The 22,176-nt window shown below is 32.4% G+C and overlaps 1 protein-coding gene and 2 long non-coding RNA genes across 7 annotated transcripts in view; 2 read left to right on the top strand and 1 right to left on the bottom strand.

Moving 5' to 3' along the window:
* LOC143247384 (uncharacterized) overlaps positions 1-8,274 on the top strand; it is a 49,024-nt gene extending 40,750 nt beyond the window's left edge. For both annotated transcript variants that reach the window (XR_013026538.1, XR_013026542.1), the window contains 2 exons: positions 3,357-3,574; positions 4,618-8,274. This is a non-coding gene — a long non-coding RNA (uncharacterized LOC143247384). The remainder of the gene's footprint in view (positions 1-3,356; positions 3,575-4,617) is intronic.
* LOC143247408 (uncharacterized) lies at positions 1,639-11,555 on the bottom strand. The gene is made up of 5 exons (XR_013026551.1): positions 11,183-11,555; positions 10,116-10,263; positions 7,228-7,369; positions 3,334-3,523; positions 1,639-2,055 (listed from the first exon to the last, which is right to left on the bottom strand). It is a non-coding gene; the product is annotated as an uncharacterized LOC143247408 (long non-coding RNA).
* LOC143247366 (uncharacterized) overlaps positions 10,062-22,176 on the top strand; it is a 68,214-nt gene continuing 56,099 nt past the window's right edge. For all 4 annotated transcript variants that reach the window (XR_013026534.1, XR_013026533.1, XM_076495352.1 and 1 more), the window contains exon 1: positions 10,062-10,201. The gene's annotated coding sequence lies outside the window, so the exon portion shown is untranslated. The remainder of the gene's footprint in view (positions 10,202-22,176) is intronic.

The following is a 22,176-nucleotide window of genomic DNA, read 5'->3' as shown; positions in this document are numbered from 1 at the left end:
GATTATAAGTCAAGTACCCTTACCATCTGGCCATGCCAGGCAAAATTTAAGAGGCAAAACAGGGACTTGTAGCATAAGGAAATAGTGTCAACATTATGTCTCAAACTTGGAGCTTGTTTGTTTACTTTTTTTTCAATTGCATCTGTACTTTAAACTACCTTTCCTGTGTTTGAAGATCCCTAGTTCACCTTTTTAAATGAACAATTTTAATAATCTTGTGGCAGTATTAATTGTGGCATCCCACGATTTTAAATTACAACAATAGTAATTTCTATTATACATATTCAAGTGTGGAACTATAGCTTATACGTGCTTGGGTATGATATACAACACTTGGAAACAATTATATAAAAGCATGGATAGATAATTATGAATTTTTCATAATATTCACTATTGTATTTAACCTAGCCCAAAGCCTTGTATTCAGCTAAAACACAAGAAAAAACAGTGGATCCAAACTGTGGGTATGTTCAACTTAATGATTGTGTTCTTCACTTTAATCTCTTCATTTTCTTCACCTTTTAGTTTTGTGATAGCTTATGAGATTAACTGTAACAGGTACAGTGCTACACTCATGTTGAATTTAAAATACATTATTATTCAAATGTTTTTGTGGACTTAGGTGAATATGAAAATAACTTCTGGGTTAACCATGGCTATTTTCAAATGTTTCTTGATTTTATTGCCTTGCATTTTCAAAGCATATGGTAACAAATCCACAATGAGAGTTCTTGAGGTAAAAAATAACATTCTTTTCTCTAAGAGTTAAATATGTTTGAGTATTTGTTATGAGATGTCATTCGTATGATATAACTTTACAATCTGATTTATTGCTTCTGTAAGTTCACAAATTTTCTAACAAACATATTCATGGTATGATCTAGACATTTAAAGAAGACAAAAGTGTATGTATTTCTTTTCATGTATAATGTCATTGTAGATTTCATATTATTTGGACAATTCTTGATCAAAGCATGGACCTTCTCTGATCTTACAGCATCTATAACATTCCTGAATATTCTAGTCATGTGCTCACTGGTGTGAGATTCAGTTTGAGGTTCATTTGACTTGAAAAAAAATATTTCAGGAGTTGCAGCTAAATAGTGTGTAGATTAAAAGGTTTCCAATTACATCTGTCCATGCATCTAACATAGTGACATTGAATCTGTTGTTATCTTTGCTTCATAAAGACTTTTTATTTAAGAAAGAATGTGAAAGACTGAATTATGAAGGAAATATAAAAGCACTTTAATAGTTTATATTAAAATTTTTTGTAATTTCACTAAAACTAACACAGATATCTAGACAACTGTAAACCCTATCCTCAGAAGAAAGATGGTGCATTTTTATGTACAGATATTAAGTGCATATATATATAATCACCACCATTCTTGGCATTTTTTTCAAATAACCCTCTACAGCTTAATAGAGAAAGTTATATTGAAGGTTGAATTTGACCTCCATCAAATTACTTTTTCAGAATTCTTTTATAAAAATTTGTACTGAACCGACTTAATATGTCAAATAAAATTATTTTTAAATATATATATATGTATATATATTTTTGACATAGTCAATAAGTTTTGTACAAATTTTTATCAAAAAAGTCTATGAAAATATAAATTGCCAGAGTTTGAATTAAAATCTTCAACAAATATGCCAGTTTTTACTGCTGGGATAGTTGGAAGGAGGATGGGGATGTTCATATAAATATACAATTAATGATGAAACTTTCCAACTTTATGGTATGATTTATCTCAAAAAACACTATAGAGATCAATGGTCTTCAGATTTTGTTTGACGAAAAAACAATGCATTGGATAAATGTTATTCTGAGCATTGTGATGTATAAAGTTACAAAGTTATCCGTGCAACATGTGTGTAACTTGAATAATATATCACAGTTACAAAGCTATCCATGCAACGTGTGTAACTTTAATAGTATATCAGAGTTCTTCACATGGCATCTGGTAGCAAAAGTTGACTTGTGGCAAACTAATTTAGAAGTACCAAGAGTTGTCCAGAAATTACAATCTTCTTTTCATCCTAAATTACCTGCAAAATAAAAAGGAAAACAAATGTGTAATTCATTTGCTGCTAACTAAATTATGTACTGCTGTCACTAGGATCAGTCTGGCTTATACTATGATAAATAGAAGTGCATATTATAATATAATATTTTACTGGTATGATCATTTCATGTGCAAGTAAGGAAAAACTATATCACATTAATGAGAATGAATAAAATATGAGTTGTTTATATGAGATAAAAGTAGAGGTCTGTATATAAATACAGTGGAATAATGTATTTAAGAAAATAATATTTCAGTTGATGCTATTTTTAATATAGGAATAAAAAGCTTTAATATAATTTTTTTTCATATATTATGGGCTAAAGGAGCAGAAAACACTGAAATTGAAGAAAGATGTTCAGTTTTATTTAAATAAGAAAGAAGAAGTAGAAAGAAACTTTCCCTCAGGAATTGCTGTTGGTCCTTTGTGGATAAATGTTGATATTGTAAGATTGGCTTTGTCCAAAAAATGCAAGTCCATTGCTGAAGCTCTGCTAGATTATCTTGCTAAAAGTCTTCATGTTCAGTCTGAAGGAGCATGTTTTTTATGTATTTTAACATATTGAACGTGGTGTGTTGGTTTAAAGAAAGTTTTAAAGTTGCATTTGTTTTGGTAGGTTTTTGGTGAATTTAGTTTGTTGTTTGGAAAATTGATAGTTAAGCCTGGCTACATTGAAGATGTTGTTGATCAGAGATACTCGATGATGAAAGTTCCTGAAATTGTTGAGTCACTTCAAGAAAAGATTGATCATTTGATAGAAAAGCATAGTATTCTTGAGGAATTTTGTTATTCTCTCTCAAATTATGATTTAAAACTAAGTAAATATCATCAGAGACTTTTTTAAGTTTTTATTTCTATAAAGACTAGTGTGAAGTTTTACTGTAATTACCTTAGCTGATATCTTATTTTTATATTGATAGATATTTATTTCAAATAATAATTATTAAGTAATAAATGCCTACCTGGTTTAGGATACGTACATAACTTAGAATAAAAATGAGCTTTAACTCAACCACTCACATGCACAGTATTATTAAGTAATTTTAATATTTTTCTAGTTACGGATAATTTTCATTTGAAGTAATGTCTCATCCTAAACTGGATAGATATTCATCAGTCAATAAATGATATCAAATAAAAAAGTGTTGAAACCTTTATATATTACTTTTTCTTTAGAAGACCTTACTTTGGGCCTCTGTGTGGCTTTTCAATAAGTATGAGGGCTTTTAATACCTAAGGTGGAAATAATAGCAAACAAACCTTAGTTTGAATATTTTGAACAGGATGTAATGGTGAAAACAGAATTACCAAGCACTGCTGTACGTTTTGCCTTTGGTGAAGTGATTTACCCTTTCGGCGAGGTTGGCGACCACAGTCGACTTAAAGGCTCAGTGCGGCTGGCGATCTTCCTTTATTCCTGTTATCTTTAAGAAGGCAGAAGTTTCTAAAACTTCAACAACAAGATCAGATAGAGTTGAATAGTCCTTTGGATAAACAAATGGTAACAAAAATGCTATGGAAGATTTTATTTTTCATATAATGCTTAAAGAAACTTCAATAATACACTGAGTAAGAGATTTAGAAAAAAATAAAGTTAGAACATAACCATTCTTTATTGATAAGATTTGTTCTTGAAAACTAGTTCAGGGTTTATGACACTAAAAGTTCCATCTAGTACCACTTTCATTTGTTTGTTTTTATTTTTGAAAGTCACTTAAGAAAGGTTTTAAATAACTGCTCACAAAGACTAAGTTTATGAGGCAACTCATAAAAAATCTTTGTGTGTGTAGTACAGGGTGTTCGGAAAGTCACTATGCAGTTTTGTCTGTTGATAAATATTTAAGTGCACAGTGACTTTCCCAAGACCCTGTACCATACACACAAAGATTTTTTATGAATTGCCTCATAAACTTAGTCTCTGTGAGCAGTTATTGAGAACCTTTCCTAAGTGACTTTCAAAAATAAAAACAAATTTCTCTTTAAACAAGAGATAAGTAAACCTACAATAATAAGAAAATTAACATTAATGTCAAAATAAGTCCATAAAATATAAGATGTTCTACAAAATATAAAATCTTTCAGTTGGTTCTCAGTTTTGAATATTGATAATATAAAGGTCATAATTACAATCACGAAATGAATATGTCACATTGATTTGACTATTTTTGCTCAGCATAATATTTTCAAAAAAGATTTTTTGGTTTTAAAATGTCGTTGCATAATTCTTAGAATTTATTAAAATAACATCATATTTTATAACATCTTTTAATTTTTCTTTGTGCATTATATGTTCATATATAATAGATGTTATTGACATTATTTTTCCCAAAATAAATATAACATTTTAATAATAAATCAACCTTCACATATTTCAATATAATTATTGGGAATTTCTAGAATTATAATTTAAGTTGTTGTTGTTTTTAATTCTGATTATTTGTTAACTCTTCGTCAAAACTGTGAATAATTTGTAGTTCAGTATACCAGTTCAAACTTGTGTTATATGCCTGTGAATTAAGGATAAGTATTGTGAGTTTCATATAGGGAGCAGAATTGACAGAAGAAGCTATTATAGGAAAGAAGGTAAGTACCTGTCTAAAACATATTTTCAGTTCAGAAAAATATTAACATTGAATGGTCTTTAATATGTTTTGAAAAAGATGTTGGTATGGACATATTTAGCAGGGATGGTATATTATTGTTTGAACTAATAAAAAACATTTGTTTTAGTTGTATAAATACAAAAAGGGGTGGGTAATTTTCTTTCTCTCTCTCTTTTTTTATTGTTTTATTGGTGTGTGACTATTTCATCTTTTACACACATATAACTTTAAAAACTAATAATACATGTATTTAAGACTGGCATATTTTTAAATCAATTACTTAATGTAGAATAAAGTTACTCTTCTTTTTTTTTTTCTGTTATTACTTCTAGCATGAGATGCTACAATATAAATATTACTGACCAAAAAATATGTAAAATTAATCAGCTTATGTCATGATATGAGCTCCTTGTCTCATGTCATTTAGAGATTAATACTTGTAAACATTTGACCTTTCACCAGAATGTGTCTGTTGTTTAAAACAAAGCCTGTTTTACAAATTTTATTAAAGTATTCATTTTAATAATAATGAAATTGTTTTGCTTAGACATTATCATTATGTTGTGTCATCATGGTATCATTTAGTCTTTTTTCAGTAGTGTCCTGTGTACTGTTAGTGAATTCTTTTTCTCACATGCTTTCCTTACTGATACACTACAGAACTATGCCTGTAGGCTGATTGTGTCTACAGATAAAATCAGTTTCAACTGATGTTTCTCATTTGAAATGTAATTTCTGTTTAGGAAGTAAAAGAGAAGTTTATTTTCACTTTTTTTATGTAATGACTTTATTTTATTACCATTCAATCTTACTTATTTTTAAGTAATTAATATAGAATTTTTTCACTGCTTTGTTATTTTTAGATTTTTTTTACTTTTCGTAAACTATTTTAAATATTAAGTGTTGATTATTTAAGGTAGTTCATTTCCATTACTCTGACATGAATTGAATTAATAAGATACATCTCTCACCTTATTAGATTGTTCATTCACAGATGAACCATTTGCTTTATCTGTTGTGTCTTTCAAATTACTCTTATATTATTTAAAATAAAATTATGTTTTTAATTCTTGTGTGTTCATGTTACTTTCCAATATATCCATTTAGTTAACAAAAAAATTAAAGGTTTATGGTAAAAGATTTTTTATATAAAGTTGTATTTGTTTAGTATTAGTTGGCTCAAACACATTCATTTGTATTAGGCATTATATTGAAATATAAATATATTATGTCAAACCTCTACCATAGAGATCCCAGTGATTCCTCTGATTCCAGAATATACATTTCTCTTGTCTACAAAATCTTAACTAGAACATATAGTGTTTTGGGTTTTCACTTTGAACTTTATATTATATTAAATAATGAAACAGAATGGTTAGCCAGAGTTAGCAAACTGAGTGATCATAACAGTAAAAGACTGACAAGGTACATGAAAATAAGTATAAGAACCATTACTGAAAAGAGAAAGGTTGTGATCAGAGGTCATACACTCTACAGAGCGGCCCCTCCCATCAATATCAGCACTTCCCCAGAAGGGATGAGGTCCATTAAAGTTCCCCAAGATTAAAAAGGGAAACAACAACTGTTCAACGAGAGCATCAAGGTCTGATTGGTCACAGATCTCCTCAGGAAACAGGTAGAGAGAACAAACAGTGATGGTACGACTCAAGGAAGTGCGGATAGCTACAGCCTCCAAGTGTGTGTCGAGTGGCAAAGACAGGGTGGGCACATGCTGATCGACCAACAGTGCCACCTCTCCATGCACTCGTCCATTACACAGCGTATTATTTCTGCACAAAGAAAACTGCCGAAAGGTGAATGTATCGGCAGGTTTTAGAAATGTTTCCTCTAAGGAAAGACATACAGGATGGTAAGAAGTAATCAGTGCTTTGATGTCATCTGGATTAGAACGTAAACCTCGACAGTTCCATTGTATCAATGTGGTCATTTTTATTTATGTGTAGGCGAATTGGGTGGAGAGCCTTTCTGTTTTCGATAACGTCTTTTTTCTGTATTTTCTTTATTCAAGGAAGGTCAATCAGCCTTCATTGATCCTGTCCTGGGTCGATTGGGCAGGTCTCTGTCGTTGAAAGAGGATTCCAGCGACTGAGAACGTGCACGAATGATCGTTTTGTATGAAATAATGTGGTTGAATAGTAGTAAGAGTTTGGCTAGCTTGCATTTTGACTAAAATGAAAAGAACAAATGTAGTTAAGTCATATTGTTAAAACAAGTGTGCATAGATAGAGTAGCATAAAGGAGCATTATGCTGAATAGTAAATATGAATACATATGAATATGATATTAAAAAGATTTTGGATATAAAATCAGAAAGTCATGTGACAGTCAAAACTGATATATTTATATAACAGGACTGTGGAACAAGGTGTTTTAGAACTACATTTTGTATATAGTGTGATGCCACCAAAAATTGATAGGTGTTTGGGAAGGTTATGTAAAGCTCTTTTTGACAAAATATTTATACACTTAGACTGTACAAGTGAGTTCATATTATGGATTAGAACTTCCAAGAAAATGAGATAATTTTTACCTTCCAGAAAGAGACATTTACATCAGTGGTAAGCAAACAGCAACAACTTGTAAAAGGTGAGAATCCATAAACATGATGTAGTAGCAAAATCCATCAATGTGTCCAAGTAACAGTTCTCAGTATATTCCAGAAGGATCTCCATCTAGTAAATAAGTGAACAAGATATAGGTTCACCAAGATAAAACTAGAGCATCCAGCCAACCGAGCATAGCTCAAACAGCCTAAGAATAAAATCAGTATTCTCACTATTCCATATAAAAACATACCAGTCATATTGCTAGATGCAGGACCTATTGATTTCTTCATGTATTTGGACTATTGATACAGGTGCTGTTAAGCCATTGTACTTGCATGCTAGATTTATAATGGAAAGTATGGAGGGAAAAATGCCATGCTTTGGACAGGGCTACTGGCAAAATGCACTGTTGGCAGATAGATTATGATCAGACATGGTGATGTGGACTTTAGCAACATGGTGAGATTTCAAAATCGTTTTCATATAATAAGTTAAAAGTTAAATCCACAATAGTAGGAATTTCTGTGATTAAGTCCATTGATAAGAAAAGGTATGGTTCATTTAAGTACTTAGAAAAAAGTTAATAATAATAATAATTAGAATTTGTGGTTGCACTAAAATACATTTTAAGTTCGACACATCATTTGGTAAATTCTTTTTTTAGATTGTTGGCTACTAGTCACATTTTCTTATCATAATAAATAACAGAATTCAAAAACAAGTTTGCTATCACATGAAACCTCTTGACTTTACTGTTTTTGTAAGTTACTCTAAGTCTCTATATAATTTCACATGTTTGGTGCTCTTACAAGCTGTCTGTATACTTGTGTAAAGGTATTTAATTATTTATGATACATTATGCATTAATAAAACCTAAAATTGTTTTTATTATTCTCAGGAACCTTGCCAACTGTTGGTCCTTCTACTAATTATGTGTACTGAACACTGAGATTCCCAATAATAAGCCACAAACTCGTGGATCAAGTGTGGAGTTGCCCTAATCTGTGCTTTACATTACTGAGCACATACTAGTACTTGTATTCATTCAAAGTGATCCTTCCTAATTTCAACAGTACTGAATTCTGTTAATGATATTTCTTGACCACTCTATTGAAATTGATGTTGAAGATATAAATGCTTTGCTGCCACAAAAATATAACAGCAGACAATTAAATTTTGTAGTATCTATCATTGACAATAATACGTATTGTTACCTTAAATTAAAAATGGTGTTTTTTATGTTATATAATGCTTTAATATTTACCCTAAACTAAGTTTAAAACTGATAGCTTTGTTTGCCAAATTTATGACCTTGACATTAATAAGTGCTTTATTTCATTTACAAATTTTTTTTTTTTATTTTCACAGCTCGAGTTTCTGTTACCAAGCTAGTGCCAGTTAACACTAACAAGTGTATTTCCAATAGTTGTCTGACACTGACTAGCATTTTTCAAATAGCTATTGTTTATTACTTAGTGCTATAAAATAGCTATATTTTAAACTATATAATTTGTATGCTAGATGCTTTTAACTACCCAGCATATGTCAGTTTAGTTCTTCTGATACTCAGTACTTTTGACAATAGTTAACTGTGTATTATATGTGTATTTTATGGTATTAACTAGTTGTTTCTATCATCAGCAAGTATCTATAAGATATTTGTGTTCATGAACTTAATGACTATGAATTTTTTGTCTTTAGTTTACTTAGTATTATAGGCTAGCACTGTAGTACTAAACTATTTTTATTTGAGTTTACTGACAATAACTTATCCATAAAATAACTTCTTTCACAATTAGTAGTTTATTTTTGTGTATTAAAAAAAAGTCCATTAAACAGTTAAGACAGTAATTGTATATATTCTATCAAAAGTTTTAAATGAACAGTAAATAATTCTATCAAATAGCTGTCTTTCAACAATCACTGTGTTTGAAATTGATTTCCATGACTAAAATTTATCCAGTCTTTGGTTTTAATTAATTAACTTGTGTCAAAAACATGTATCTGTGTTTAAAACATTTTTTTAAAGATTGGCATTTATGTAAGCAAATTAAAACTATAGAAACCAAGACGTTTATGTACATAATCTTATTTGTATTACAATTAAAATATGTATATAGTTTTCATTGATGGAGAAGTAAAAAATATGTTATTTCAACATGTTAGCATGTTTGCTAACATTATATTTTGTTTAATGAGGAAAAACGTTTTTTTGTATTATAATTTGTATAGAAGGTAATGCATAAATAAGGACTTCACTGCAGAATAATTACATTTATACTCAGGAACTTCATATGTAATTTAATCTCTAACATCTAACCATAGATTTAATGAGATATTAATAAACCTCTTTATATATTACAATCTTGAATAATTGAAGTTAAATATTCCATGGCTCAGGTTTTTTATCATTCCCATTACAAAATTGGAATCTATATAAATTTTATGGTACTGTCTGATGTATGTCTATGTAATTACTTTGCAGGATATGGATGGATTTTCACCCAAGTTAGTTTGGAGACTCATTAGGTCCATGGAGAGGAGCATGCAATATGCAGTTTCACATTTTGTGTTCTGCAGTTTTTATGAGCGGTTTTTATAAGATAACTTATAATTAGTTGTGAATTCATATAACTTTTGTCCAGGACGGGTACTCCAGCTATTTATTTATAAGTTTAAATAAAAACCGATTTATGTTTTTAAATATTTGTACTCTCATAATCTCATTTCAGTTAGCATAATTTGCTTACGTTTTTATGTATCAAAAACAAATATATATTTCAAGTTCTTTTAAAAGCAACTTGTACAAGTCAATCTGGTCTAAAATTATGCAACTTCAATTTTGAAACTAGAAAGACAAAAAAGAAGGTACCTGCTCTTGAGGTTAGTTACAACTTTTCTTTACTGATTGCTGTGGCTGGAAACTGGTTGATGACATTTCTGGACCACTTGAACAAGGTACTTAGTTAATTATAGTTATGCACTGGTTAAAATAGAAGTTGCAAGTCATTCACTGTCTCCTTTAAGAAAGAAGAGAATAAGCTGTACAAGTTCAAAAATAGTAAACCGTAATTTTCTAATAGAATGTGTTTAAGATTCCAATGCTTTCTTTTGTGTATTCTCCAAAATCGGGCAGAAAATGTTATTGGTATTGAAGGAAATAACCATGCCATAATAAGATGAGGTGTTACATCATAATACATTTGGTTTGGTTTGTTTTGAATTTCGTGCAAAGCTACTTTGGGGCTATCTGCGCTAGCCTTCCCTAATTTAACAGTGTAAGACTAGAGGGAAGGCAGTTAGTCATCACCACCCACCTCCAACTCTTTGGCTACTCTTTTACCAATGAATAGTGGGATTGATTGTCACATTATAATGCCCCCACAGCTGAAAGGTCAAGCAGTTTGATGTGACAGGGATTCGAACCCACGACCCTCGTATTACGAGTTGAGCGCCTTAACCACTTGGTCATGGTGAGCCTTCCTAATGTGTAGAACACTATCTGTTGCACACCATTCTTACTGGAAACCGCTGTTGGACCAATAAAGAATGATGATGTGTCATTATTAGTCTTATTATGATGTAACTTAAGTCACGTTACTACTGAATCTCATGCTATGCCGTCTAGAGCGTTTCACTAGGCCTGTTTTGGTTCCCCGTTTTATTATTTTTATTTTTGTTTCAAAGAAAACAAACCTTGTAACCACTAGTTTCAACCTTGACTATTCTTAGAATATTATTGCATTAGTATTCACTGTGCTGACGTTTTTGATATAAGCTTTATGTAATTTACATTATTGAGGCTTGAAACTGTACGTGGTGATCTTATATTAACTTTTGGGTACATTTAGGTCTCACCAGTACGTTTTGGAATATTAAGGTTATAACTTTACACCATTACTGAAGGCCAGACAGAAGAATAGACACCATATGGCTTACCACTTTTTACTTTTTGACAGATGTGTTACTGTAGCCAGCATAACCAAACTGAAAACTGCATGTAAAGATATTAAATAGACGTGCACTACTGTTTAATATAATAGCCAGATGTCCAGTTAAGAATTTTGTGTGTTTGCTTCTTAACTGAGTGCTACTGAACACAAATATAATTGCTTGCGGAAAACAAGTAATATCGTGTATTCGTATATGCATTTATGGCATGACGCATTATTCTTTAAAAAACGCGAAATTTTTGCGAAGCAAAATGTAAGTATAAAAGCATCGTATCCTTCAAGCTTTTAAAGAATTATGTAGATAAAAATACGTTCTTCAAAACAATCCACTTTGCGCAGTTTTATTTAAATGAGAATAAATTTTGTAGTGGAAGTTTCTATGTGCAGACAAGCTGAAGTATCTGTTACTTGAGTAGGGAAGCACATTTTACGAATAAAGTACTAGGTAGTTAAACAACAATTTATAAGCATAAGAAAAATTTTTATTAACGGTAGAAGATACTACATGTTTTGATAGAGTTTCGGTCTGTCTCCTTCAGGTACAATCAATCGAAAGAAGAAACTTGACGGTTATTTTAGGTTGAAATCTTCTATAGTAAATCTCGAAAGACTACCATAAACGCTTAAAAACATTGGCTTCTTTTGAACCCACTTTTGGTGGAGGTGAGGGATTATACTTGGATGTTTATGGTTCGGAATTTCTGATGTTTTTGGTAATATTACTGCATCTCTTCTCGACTACCCGATAGCCATTGTTGGACTTGTAGATCTTAAGGGCTGAGAGGGATTTACAAATCCAATACATAGGCTTTTCTGTGAAAGGAAAAGAGAGCATCCCGAGAAAACCAACTTTTACTGGTCATGCGTCGAATAATTCACCTTACCAGTACCTATTAAACATGGATGACATTGTAGTAAACTGTTGAATAAAAAGGATAGAGTGATATGCAAGACGAAGGACTAGCATAATAGGAAGTTCATCTTGTTAAAAGAGGCGACTAAATGAGGAGGGCTGTCTTAAAAGTGGTCTGTAGTGGGGTTTTTTGTCGTCACTGGTTGAGGGGAAGCGGGAAAAAAAAATGTTTGTGAGGTTCAACAGATTGTTTGTTCGGCTGTGTAGAAAGTTCGGTATAAGTGTTTCAGTAAAGCATTTGGTGATGACGAGTGGTTGGTGGACTGTTCTAAAGAGAAAGGCTGGAAGGGTCAGAGTCACTGAAGAAGGAGTTTTCAGTTAAATTTAGTCTTCTGATGTCGACTGGGTCTGGGTATGTTTTTTTTTCATTCTGGACTGTTTGGTCTTAGTAGTTTGACTGGCTGGTGAGATTGAATCTGTCATGGTAGCGATATGGTTAGTACTAAGCAATAGAAGCTTTATATATTGTTACGAAGACAAAATACACAGGGATTAAATGTCGCAGAAATTATGTCAGCAAGTGATACAGGTAAAGGTCAAGTATATAAATGTTGAATGAACCATGCTAGATATGGCTAATGCTGCTAGGACCATTATCACGGTTTAGTGAGAGAGCATTGGTTTTGATAATTTCTGTAGTTTCTAAACAGTTCTTTTTTTTTAGTTTTAGTTTGGTATGGGGAAAGAATTTTATCTCAAATTATTTTTTGATCCGTAACATTTTATGTGAATGATTAAATACAGTTTTTATACCAATGCCCAAATTATTAAAAAGGCTAACTGATTCGTTAGCAGTTTTTGGCACAAAGGGGAATAAAACGAATTTCTTATGTTTAGTGTAAGGAATAGGTGAAAGGCTAGATTTAAAATAATATTTTTCACTATTCTGAAGTCTGATAAAAACCTTATCTATGATATTGGAGCTAAAACATCTAGATAATGCGATGTTCATAGTGTAATTAAATTCAACATGTCTTCTTTATGGGTGCAAGTTGTACAGCACAATTTAAGTTGAAGTATCTGTTGATATCAGAATAAATCTGAAGGTAAGCCACATAGTTCATAACAATAAAGAAAACCCCTGATATACACATAAAATGTTTTCACGGAGTAAATCCAAATTATGTCATTTTTAGTTAATTGTGAAAAGAAGCAATGAACAGAACTAAATCGCAGTGAAAATAATTTATTTGACAAGCACAATGAAGTTAGTGTATTTACTTATCACAGTGCTTTAACTAGACGTTGAAAGCTCTCAATGAAGGTAGTGAAAAGCCTTGTGAAGATTTGAAAAGTCTGTTACACACTGAGAAGATATAGATATATGCTCGAAACACAATACCATTCTATTCTGTGCGCATGCGCTATCTACTTTACTGTTTGTCATTCCCATAGACAAATATGGGAGACCATATATTTAAGTTATCATCTGATTCGTTAGTGAAAAAGTACTGTCTACATTCGTTTAACAAATTACAGAAACCTTTCACATAAGAAGGCATGTGTGATACCATAGATGAAGAACCCAAAACAATAGTTAATTGGGCAAAAGGAACTTAGCCACTTTCTTGTTGAACTTCCAAGTGTAAAAACTGCACGTATTAATTTGTGAAAAAAGTTATTTAAACTTTAAAGTTAAATAAATGAAGTAGAAAACACTCGTATGTGCATATTACGTGAGAATTGAATTGATGATCGTAACTTTGAAGGTTTCTGACTCAACGTAAATATATTATCGATGCTGGAATACGCTCTTTGTTATTACTGACCAAAATTAGTTCCATTATGATATTCAAATTTTTAATAACGAATTAATTTAGTAATATTTGGCTTATTGAAAGATATAACATTAATTAATATTAACTGCTGGGTCGACATGTTTATTCCTTTAACCCCATAGTACAAAATATATAAGTAGTGTGTTATCTAAACTACTAAATAATAATAATATTGGCCCTTTTCAGTAAAGTTATATCCGATTTTATGTTCAGAAAATAGGAAGGATTTCAAACGATTTTAATGTTAATTGATCAATAATGTATGTTTCACTATTATTAATTACTTCCTGTCAACGACTCACAAGCTTTTGAATGCCACTTCTATAAAATTCATGGGGTTTGGAGGAAAAGAATGTAGAGAGGGTAGTTTTGACAAATTAATGTGTTCCAAGCTCTTTTCCATCAAGTTGGTTCTGCAAACTTCGGAATATATGATAATCAGATGTGGCAAAGTTTAAAGAATAAGGAGGATGTGAAGTTTTTCCCAGTCTACCTCTTCAATCTTTGTGGATGCGATCCTTGCTGTATGGATCCGTGCATTATCCTGATGTAACACAACATATTTACGATTGATCAAAGCAGGCCTCTTTTCTTTCGGTGCAACATTCAAGCGACCTAATTGTTAACAATAAAAGTCTGCTTTAATCGTTACAATAAGTGGCAGCAACTTAAAGTGGACTACACCAACAATATCTCACCAAACGCTTAACAAGACTTTCCTATAGTGAAGGTCTATTTTGGGTTGTGGTTTAGCCAGTTTACCTGTACTGAACCATTGTCTGCGGCGCTTAACATTTGTATAACATATCCTTTTTTTATGTCCAGTCATTAACCTGTCCAAAAGTGGTGAGTTACGTTCACAGATAAGTGCAAATGTCCACTCTTGCTCTCAGGTTGGCTTCTGTCAAATCATGGGGGACTAATTTTCCAAGCTTTGACACCTTTCCAAGGTGTTACAGGTGACGGTGAACTGTTGAATGGGTTGAATTAAGCTTCTGTGCTAGTTCTTCAACTGTTACAGCACAATCTTCATCAAGTGCAGCCAGTACAAAGTCATCATTAAATTCATCAGAACGACCTGAACGTGGCGCATCACTTAAGCTGTAGTCACTTAATCTGAACTACTGAAACCACCTTCAACATTAAGAGACTCTGCAACGTTTCGTGTAGTTTCTGCTGCACTATTGCCTTTTTTAAACTCGTAAAACATTATATGCCTAATGTGCTCTTTCAAAACATCCGTCTTTATAAGGGTTTATTTGATTAATGATCTGGAAACGTGGAGTTGGGTTAGTTTCTTTTTATTTGTCAGCATTTTTATATACGTTCTACTACATATTTTAGTCATTAAAGCCTTCTACAAAGACAGAAATGATGATGCACTTTGTGTATTAAATTTTCGGACATTACTTGTTGGATGATCTGAAACATAAAGTGCTTTCAACTGATTCATATCAGAAATACTTTATACTTTGAATAAGTAATCTGCGCCTTCAGTCATTACTTTAAAAAGAGGGAAAAATAGTATTTTTTGTTTGTTTGAAATTAAACATAGAGATCCGCCACCGGCTATCTCTTTTCCCCAAGGGTATCGAAACCCAATTCCTAGCATTGTAAGTCCAAGGATGTACCACTGCTACACTGGGGAGCGTTAATTTTGGTATTGGATTTGAAATCATGAAAGAATGTTTTGTACTTGTTCCCTTTTTAATTTTTTGTGAACAGCAGTCACTATGAAAGCGGCCGTTTTAACCTGGCATGGTAAATTTTCTTGATGGTCATCATGTGTTCAAGTCAGTTAAATGCTATACTGATTCTGTATTTCCAGAATTGCAGCAACTTTAAGTGTTGGTGAGCTAACTCTTTTGATGACAAAATAAGCAAAACATTTGACTGTTATGTTACGAATTCTATAATTTAGCAATTATTTTTGACTAAACTGAAGTTCGTAATAGCATTTGAAATCCTCAATAACCTAAGTTAGATGTTTATAAAAGTTTCTTAAGTTGTAAGCGAGATTTGAGACTGTGATGAACAATACATAATATGCGATGGACTTTTTTTTTTCTGGTCCATCCATAGGTCGGGCTTAGTAATAAGGTTGGTTTTTAAAATTTAAGGTGTCCCCTGAATATTTTCAGATTTTTTATCATAATAATCTAAGGATAAATTGCTATACCTGTGAGTGAGAAGTATTGTTTTATTTATAACTTATTGTAAGCCAAAGGGTAAAGTACACATTTTAATACATACACACATAACGGGAAGGCTAGTTTATTGAAACTGGAGGCATTAGCATTATTGACTTTTTTTTCTTCTCAAGAACTTCTAAGTATCTAATAACATTTTTATATTTTTATATATATGATTTCTGTAGCATTTTCTTTTTTGAGTCTTCTAAAGTTATTCAAGTAAAAATATAATTTTATTATGCAGATTTTTTTAAAATATTATTGAGTGGTACAATTCGTCTCTGTTGTATTGTAAAGTGAAACTGAGATACTAATGTTATAACTGCTGTTTCAATACGCATGTAATTAAATATTTAAACCTTGAATAATATTGTATTAATGATATAAAAAGACAATTACTTGAGGCTTTACGCATATGTTTTACGTTTGTTGATTACTACGAAATTCGGTCCAGCATAGCCAGGTGATTAACACACTCTACTCGTAATACGAGGGTCGCAGGTTCGAATCTCTGTCACACCAAACATGCTCGCTCTTTCGCCCGTGGGGACGTTATAAAGTGAAGATCAATCCCATTATTCATTGGTAAAAGAGCAGCCAAAGTCTTGGCGGTAGGTGGTGACGACTAGCTGCATTCCCTTTAGTCTTACACTGCTAAATTAGGAACGGCTAGCGCAGATAGCCCTCGTGTAGCTTTGCGCGAAATTCAAAACAAACCAAATAAATCCACAGTTCATCATGATGAGGAAGAAGTCGAGTGTACCTGATCCTCCTGGGTATACACATAAATATACCCAAATACCAGAGAGAGAGAGTTCATCATGTACAAATATGAATTAGTAATAACAGTCAGTCGTGTTTGGTAAAATACGTTATATGACATTATGAAATATTTCTTAAACTAAAAGTTCTTGAAGTAATGCAATTTTCAATGTGTTTCTTACTTCACTAATAACAATTAGTTTAATTTTTACGCATCTTCTTCCCACTAAACAGTTTTAACTTGCTTCTTGCACATCAGGTCTAATTTTGCGAAATTGATTACTAAATTCAGTTTTCTTATGTGTTCTTAGTATTTAGGATGATGTAGCATATATTGGCTTGATAATTATACGTTCAAAAACGAACTTAGATTACCACACATCGAGTCCTGAATGGGTACGTGACTTGTAAGGTCATTCAGGATCTATGACTCATACTTCCTGTAAGCAAACTAGAAGGGCGACTTTTGTGACCTTTTGGTCGTGAGGAAGTAGAAATAAAACAGCTACTTTATCTAAAATTGTAAAAAAAGGAAAAACTGATAATGACGTTGTTGCGAAAAGTGGTTTTTCCGTAACTGATAGTGACAAAAGTAGTTAATGGAAAATTTTGTCTTTTTGCTTGTGTGTATGTACACTTTTTACCATGTTAGCTAAATAAAACTGTTTTTTTTCATATACTTTTATCAAACATAATTTTAGGCTTACTTATACGGTAATTCAAGTAGATTATGTATGCTTACTTTGTGTTTCACCAAAGTAACCCAAGTAGAGAATGAATCTCACATTTATGTTATATCAGTGAGAGCCATAGTGAAAATGCTACTATGATTACTTTTTTATGTCACTAATACAAAACCATATTTCAGAAATAGTAGCTGTAAATTGTAATTAATTTTCTCTCACATTGAACTTGGCTCGGCATGGCCGTGTGGTTAGGGCGCTAAACTCGTAATCTGAGAGTTGCGGGTTCGAATCTCCATCATACCAAATGTGCTCGCCTTTTCTATCCTGGAAGTGTTATTAAGTGACGATCAATCCCACTATTCGTTGGTAAAAGAGTAGTCCAAGAGTTGGCAGTGGGTGATGATGATTAATTGCCTTCTCCCTAGTCTTACACTGCTACATTAAGGATGGCTATTGTAGCCCTCGTGTACTTTGTGCGAAATTCAAAATAAACATTGAACTTTTGAATTCTTGGATAACTTATTAACAAAACTTCCAAGCTTTGTGCATAGTGAGTTCCTTGGGCATGGCTACCGTTATTCGTGTATCAGTTTCTCAAAGATGCCACATAAACCATTTGTATCCATAGTCACCTGGTTTATAGGTTTGAATCAGAGAATTGTGAAGTTTAACAAACATGAGATTTGTTTGTCACACGGATGGCTAACAGCTTGGACCTTGTTTCCCTAACGATAAGGTTCATGATGCTGAAGTCTCGTTCACATTCGAAAGGACTGCAAGGGATAACTTTTGAACACTCAGTTAAAGGATTCAGATCTGATAGAACATGGCACCCTTAGTTATCTAGGAAGTCTCTGTTTTCGTTTCTCCAAAGCATGGATTTATCTCTCCTGGCTAATCATTAACTTCTAAAGAACGGAGCTGAGAAATTATGTTTGGAATGGAATTAAAAGTACCTGGTCATGACCCTTTTAGTTTATGAGAAGAAGTTGTTGTGAATAATGATTGTTTTGTATTGTTTGTGATACTGGTTAAGAATTGACCATGATTGATTAAAACAATGTTGTTGCTATCTGTCAGTGTATTCTCTGCTCCTAAGGCCTTTTTTACTTTTATATTTCTTCATTACTTCTGAAAACCGTATATATATTTGCATAATCTATAGTAATATGTCTTTTCTTTACGGCTTCTAAAAAGAGATTAACAAGAAGGCTAAGTTAGAAATACTAGCTAAACTAAAACGGGCCAGGGCCTGGCATGGCCTAGCGTGTTAAGGCGTGCGCTTCGTAATCTGAGGGTCGCGGGTTCGCGCCCGAGTCGCGCCAAACATGCTCGCCCTCCCAGCCGTGGGGGCGTTATAATGTGACGGTCAATCCCACTATTCGTTGGTAAAAGAGTAGCCCAAGAGTTGGCGGTGGGTGGTGATGACTAGCTGCTTTCCCTCTAGTCTTACACTGCTAAATTAGGGACGGCTAACGCAGATAGTCTTCGAGTAGCTTTGCGCGAAATTCCAAAACAAACAAACAAACCAAAACGGCCCGTATTTATATTGCTGGAAACTTAAGCATTTTTTGTTCAATGTGTAAGTATGGTTGAAAAGGAAATAAGATGTTCATAAACTTTTACACCTATACCGTTAAATCTCTAGTGGTAACTAACAATTAAATATCCAATAAGTTTATTGTACCAACCTTGTATACAACCATATTATAAATATTTTAACGCATTTTGTATAGTAGTTTAGGCAGTACTTGTTGCAGTTACTGTACTAGAAACAAGCCTATAAACCCTACCCAGTTGTGTTTTCTTAAGTGGGAAAAGTCTGATTCTAAGAATGACGATTCATGGTTTTATTTTCGAAAAGTTTCTACTTCATCCGCTGACAATGAAATAAACACAGGTAATAAGTTTAAAAATATTAACAGTAGAAACATCTAAGGAGATTTACTCTGGAATTTCGTGATACACGCTGAAAAGTACCTACAATACTATTTATTTTGTTTCGTCGAGTTTGTAAATCAATTGCTAAGAATAAAACAACTACAGAAAATAAGCGTGAAATGGTAAGAAGTAAACCTCTGACCATAAGTTTTTTTTAGAACTTTATAATCAGTACTAACATAACTACACCTTTTAATTTGAATTTTACAAATTGTTTTTCGTTATACTTTGATAAAATGATTAATGATTTTTTCTTCTAGGGGTGGGCAAAAAGTCACGGAGTTAGAGATTTTAAAGGTTCGATTTGTTCGAAATAGTGAGGAAACGCCATCCACACGCGTTCCTACACCACTGCAGTTTATATTTTTGTATTTTACCAAAGTAACTTGGAAATTGCAAGTTTTCATGTATATATCAATTACTAAGGTAATTCAAGTTGGGACTGTATTTTCCCGTCTGCATCTTTTATAAAGATTACTCCACAATTCTATGAACTTTTGTGTATATATTTTACCAAGATAACTCAAGAAGTCTGTGTACTTCTCTGTATATATTGTACCAAGATAGCTCAGGAAGGTTGTATACTCCCGTGTATATATTTTCCAAGGTAACTCAGAAAAATTACCTATTCCTGTGATATTTTTCACCAAAGTAACTGAAGAAGGTTATATACTCCTGTGTATATATATTTTACCAAGATAACCAACGAAAGTTATATATTCTTGTGTGTGTGTGTGTGTGTTACCAAGATGACTCAAGAAGGTTGTGTATTTGTGTGTGCATATTTTCCCAGTACAGCTCAGGAAGGTTTTGTACTCCTGTGTATATATTGTACCAAGGTAGCTCAAGAATACTAAGTAATTCAGGATGTTTGTTTTACTAAAGTAATTTAGAGAAAATATATATTCCCTCGTGTATTTGTTCTAAGGTAATTCGTGCAGAGCAACACATCTCAATATGCACACATAAATAATAGAATTTAAAGAAATCATTGAATTCCTTCGTGCGATTCACCTCTAGCTCTCAAATGAGTATTAGTTTTCTTACTCTGGTGGACCCTTAGTATTAAAATGTAAATTGAAAGCCCGAGCACATAAGCTGTTTGTTCAACGTAAACGTCAAAAGAGTGAGGAAAACTTGACGAATAATGTTGGATAAACATAATGGTTGCCGACATATTAGAATATTTGTTTCTTAATAATCTGGACACATACAGTTGTTTTGGGTTTTTTCCATTTATTAATTTGTTGGAAATGTATTATTCTGAGTTTTTCTGTATTATTTAGAATCGTCAGAGCTTTTTTCGAGCTATAAATAATCTTCAGGGTTAACTTTAAACGTATGTATGGTATTTTTTATCGGCGGTTCTAAAAGCGTTATGACAATAAAAATACGTTAAAACTGGAATGAGATTGGTTAAAAACGTGAGTTTTCACTCCTTTGAACTCACGCGTTGACCATCGCATGTGAACATTGTAAAATGAGGGTGGTGTGGGAGGCAGTGTGATCAGACTAGAGTCGACGAACTTGGTGGTTTAAATGGCTCTGTAAGCGCGTATAACTGACAGTGACAGTGCAACTTCATGCCCACAGTGCAATGAACATCATGCTATATATAAAATTTATATATTCACGATCTTAACCTTTGACTTCAAGGGGTTATATGAAGAGTATATTAGTTTTGTTTAGCTGGACTAATATTCCATTAGAAGTTATTTAGCAGCTTAAAACTATGCAGCAGGTTAGGTTAAATATTTTACCTGTTGTTATAAGAACACTAGAACCACTTTGTCAAGAAAAGAAATGCTCTTGCTTGGAATGGCACCACATAGATCAGTTTAAATTTAGTAAGCTGGTGAGGTATTTTAAAAGTTATTATACCATCACATAAAATATAGGAAACTTAACGGTAAGTAAGCTTTATTTTCAGCACGTAAAGCTCCCGCAAATTTAATTACAGGAGAGGAATTGGTGAATTACACGCACATACTACATTAGCTGGTAAAATAATTGTATGTAAAATAGTAGCTAGTCAGAACACACTCAAAAGCACTAAACTTTTCACGAACTATTAGCAGTACATCATAGTGTTCACGATTGTTATTAAGTTGTTTAGTTGATGAACAGCAATAACAAAACAGATGAAAAAGTTAAATATTACTTGGAAATTTAATTAATATGTACTGTTATTATTTACGTTAGCTTTTCTGCGACTCAGCTATAAGTTTGGGGGCTTATAGCTAAAAATTTGGGTTCGACATTTTTGGTGACCAGAGCGCACATAGCACATTGTGTAGCTTTGCTCTTAACACAAATAAGCCAAACATACTGCTCATTAAACTGTAGAAAAGATGTGTAACTTTCGAAGATAAGTCTTGTTGAGTAATGTTAATTAACAGTCATACTGCTCGTTATACTGGAGAAGAGATTTGTAACTTTCTAAGATGAATCTTGTTGAATAGTGTTAACTGACAGTCACACTGCTCTTTATACCGGAAAAGAGATTTGCAACTTTCTAAGATGAATCTTGTTGAATAGTGTTAACTGACAGTCACACTGCTATTTATACCGGAAAAGAGATTTGCAACTTTCTAAGATGAATCTTGTTGAATAGTGTTAACTGACAGTCACACTGCTCTTTATACCGGAAAAGAGATTTGCAACTTTCTAAGATGAATCTTGTTGAATAGTGTTAACTGACAGTCACA

Source organism: Tachypleus tridentatus, chromosome 1 (genome assembly GCF_004210375.1).
Source record: "Tachypleus tridentatus isolate NWPU-2018 chromosome 1, ASM421037v1, whole genome shotgun sequence".
Classification (NCBI taxonomy): domain Eukaryota; kingdom Metazoa; phylum Arthropoda; class Merostomata; order Xiphosura; family Limulidae; genus Tachypleus; species Tachypleus tridentatus.
This window is presented reverse-complemented; position numbering and strand designations above follow the sequence as displayed.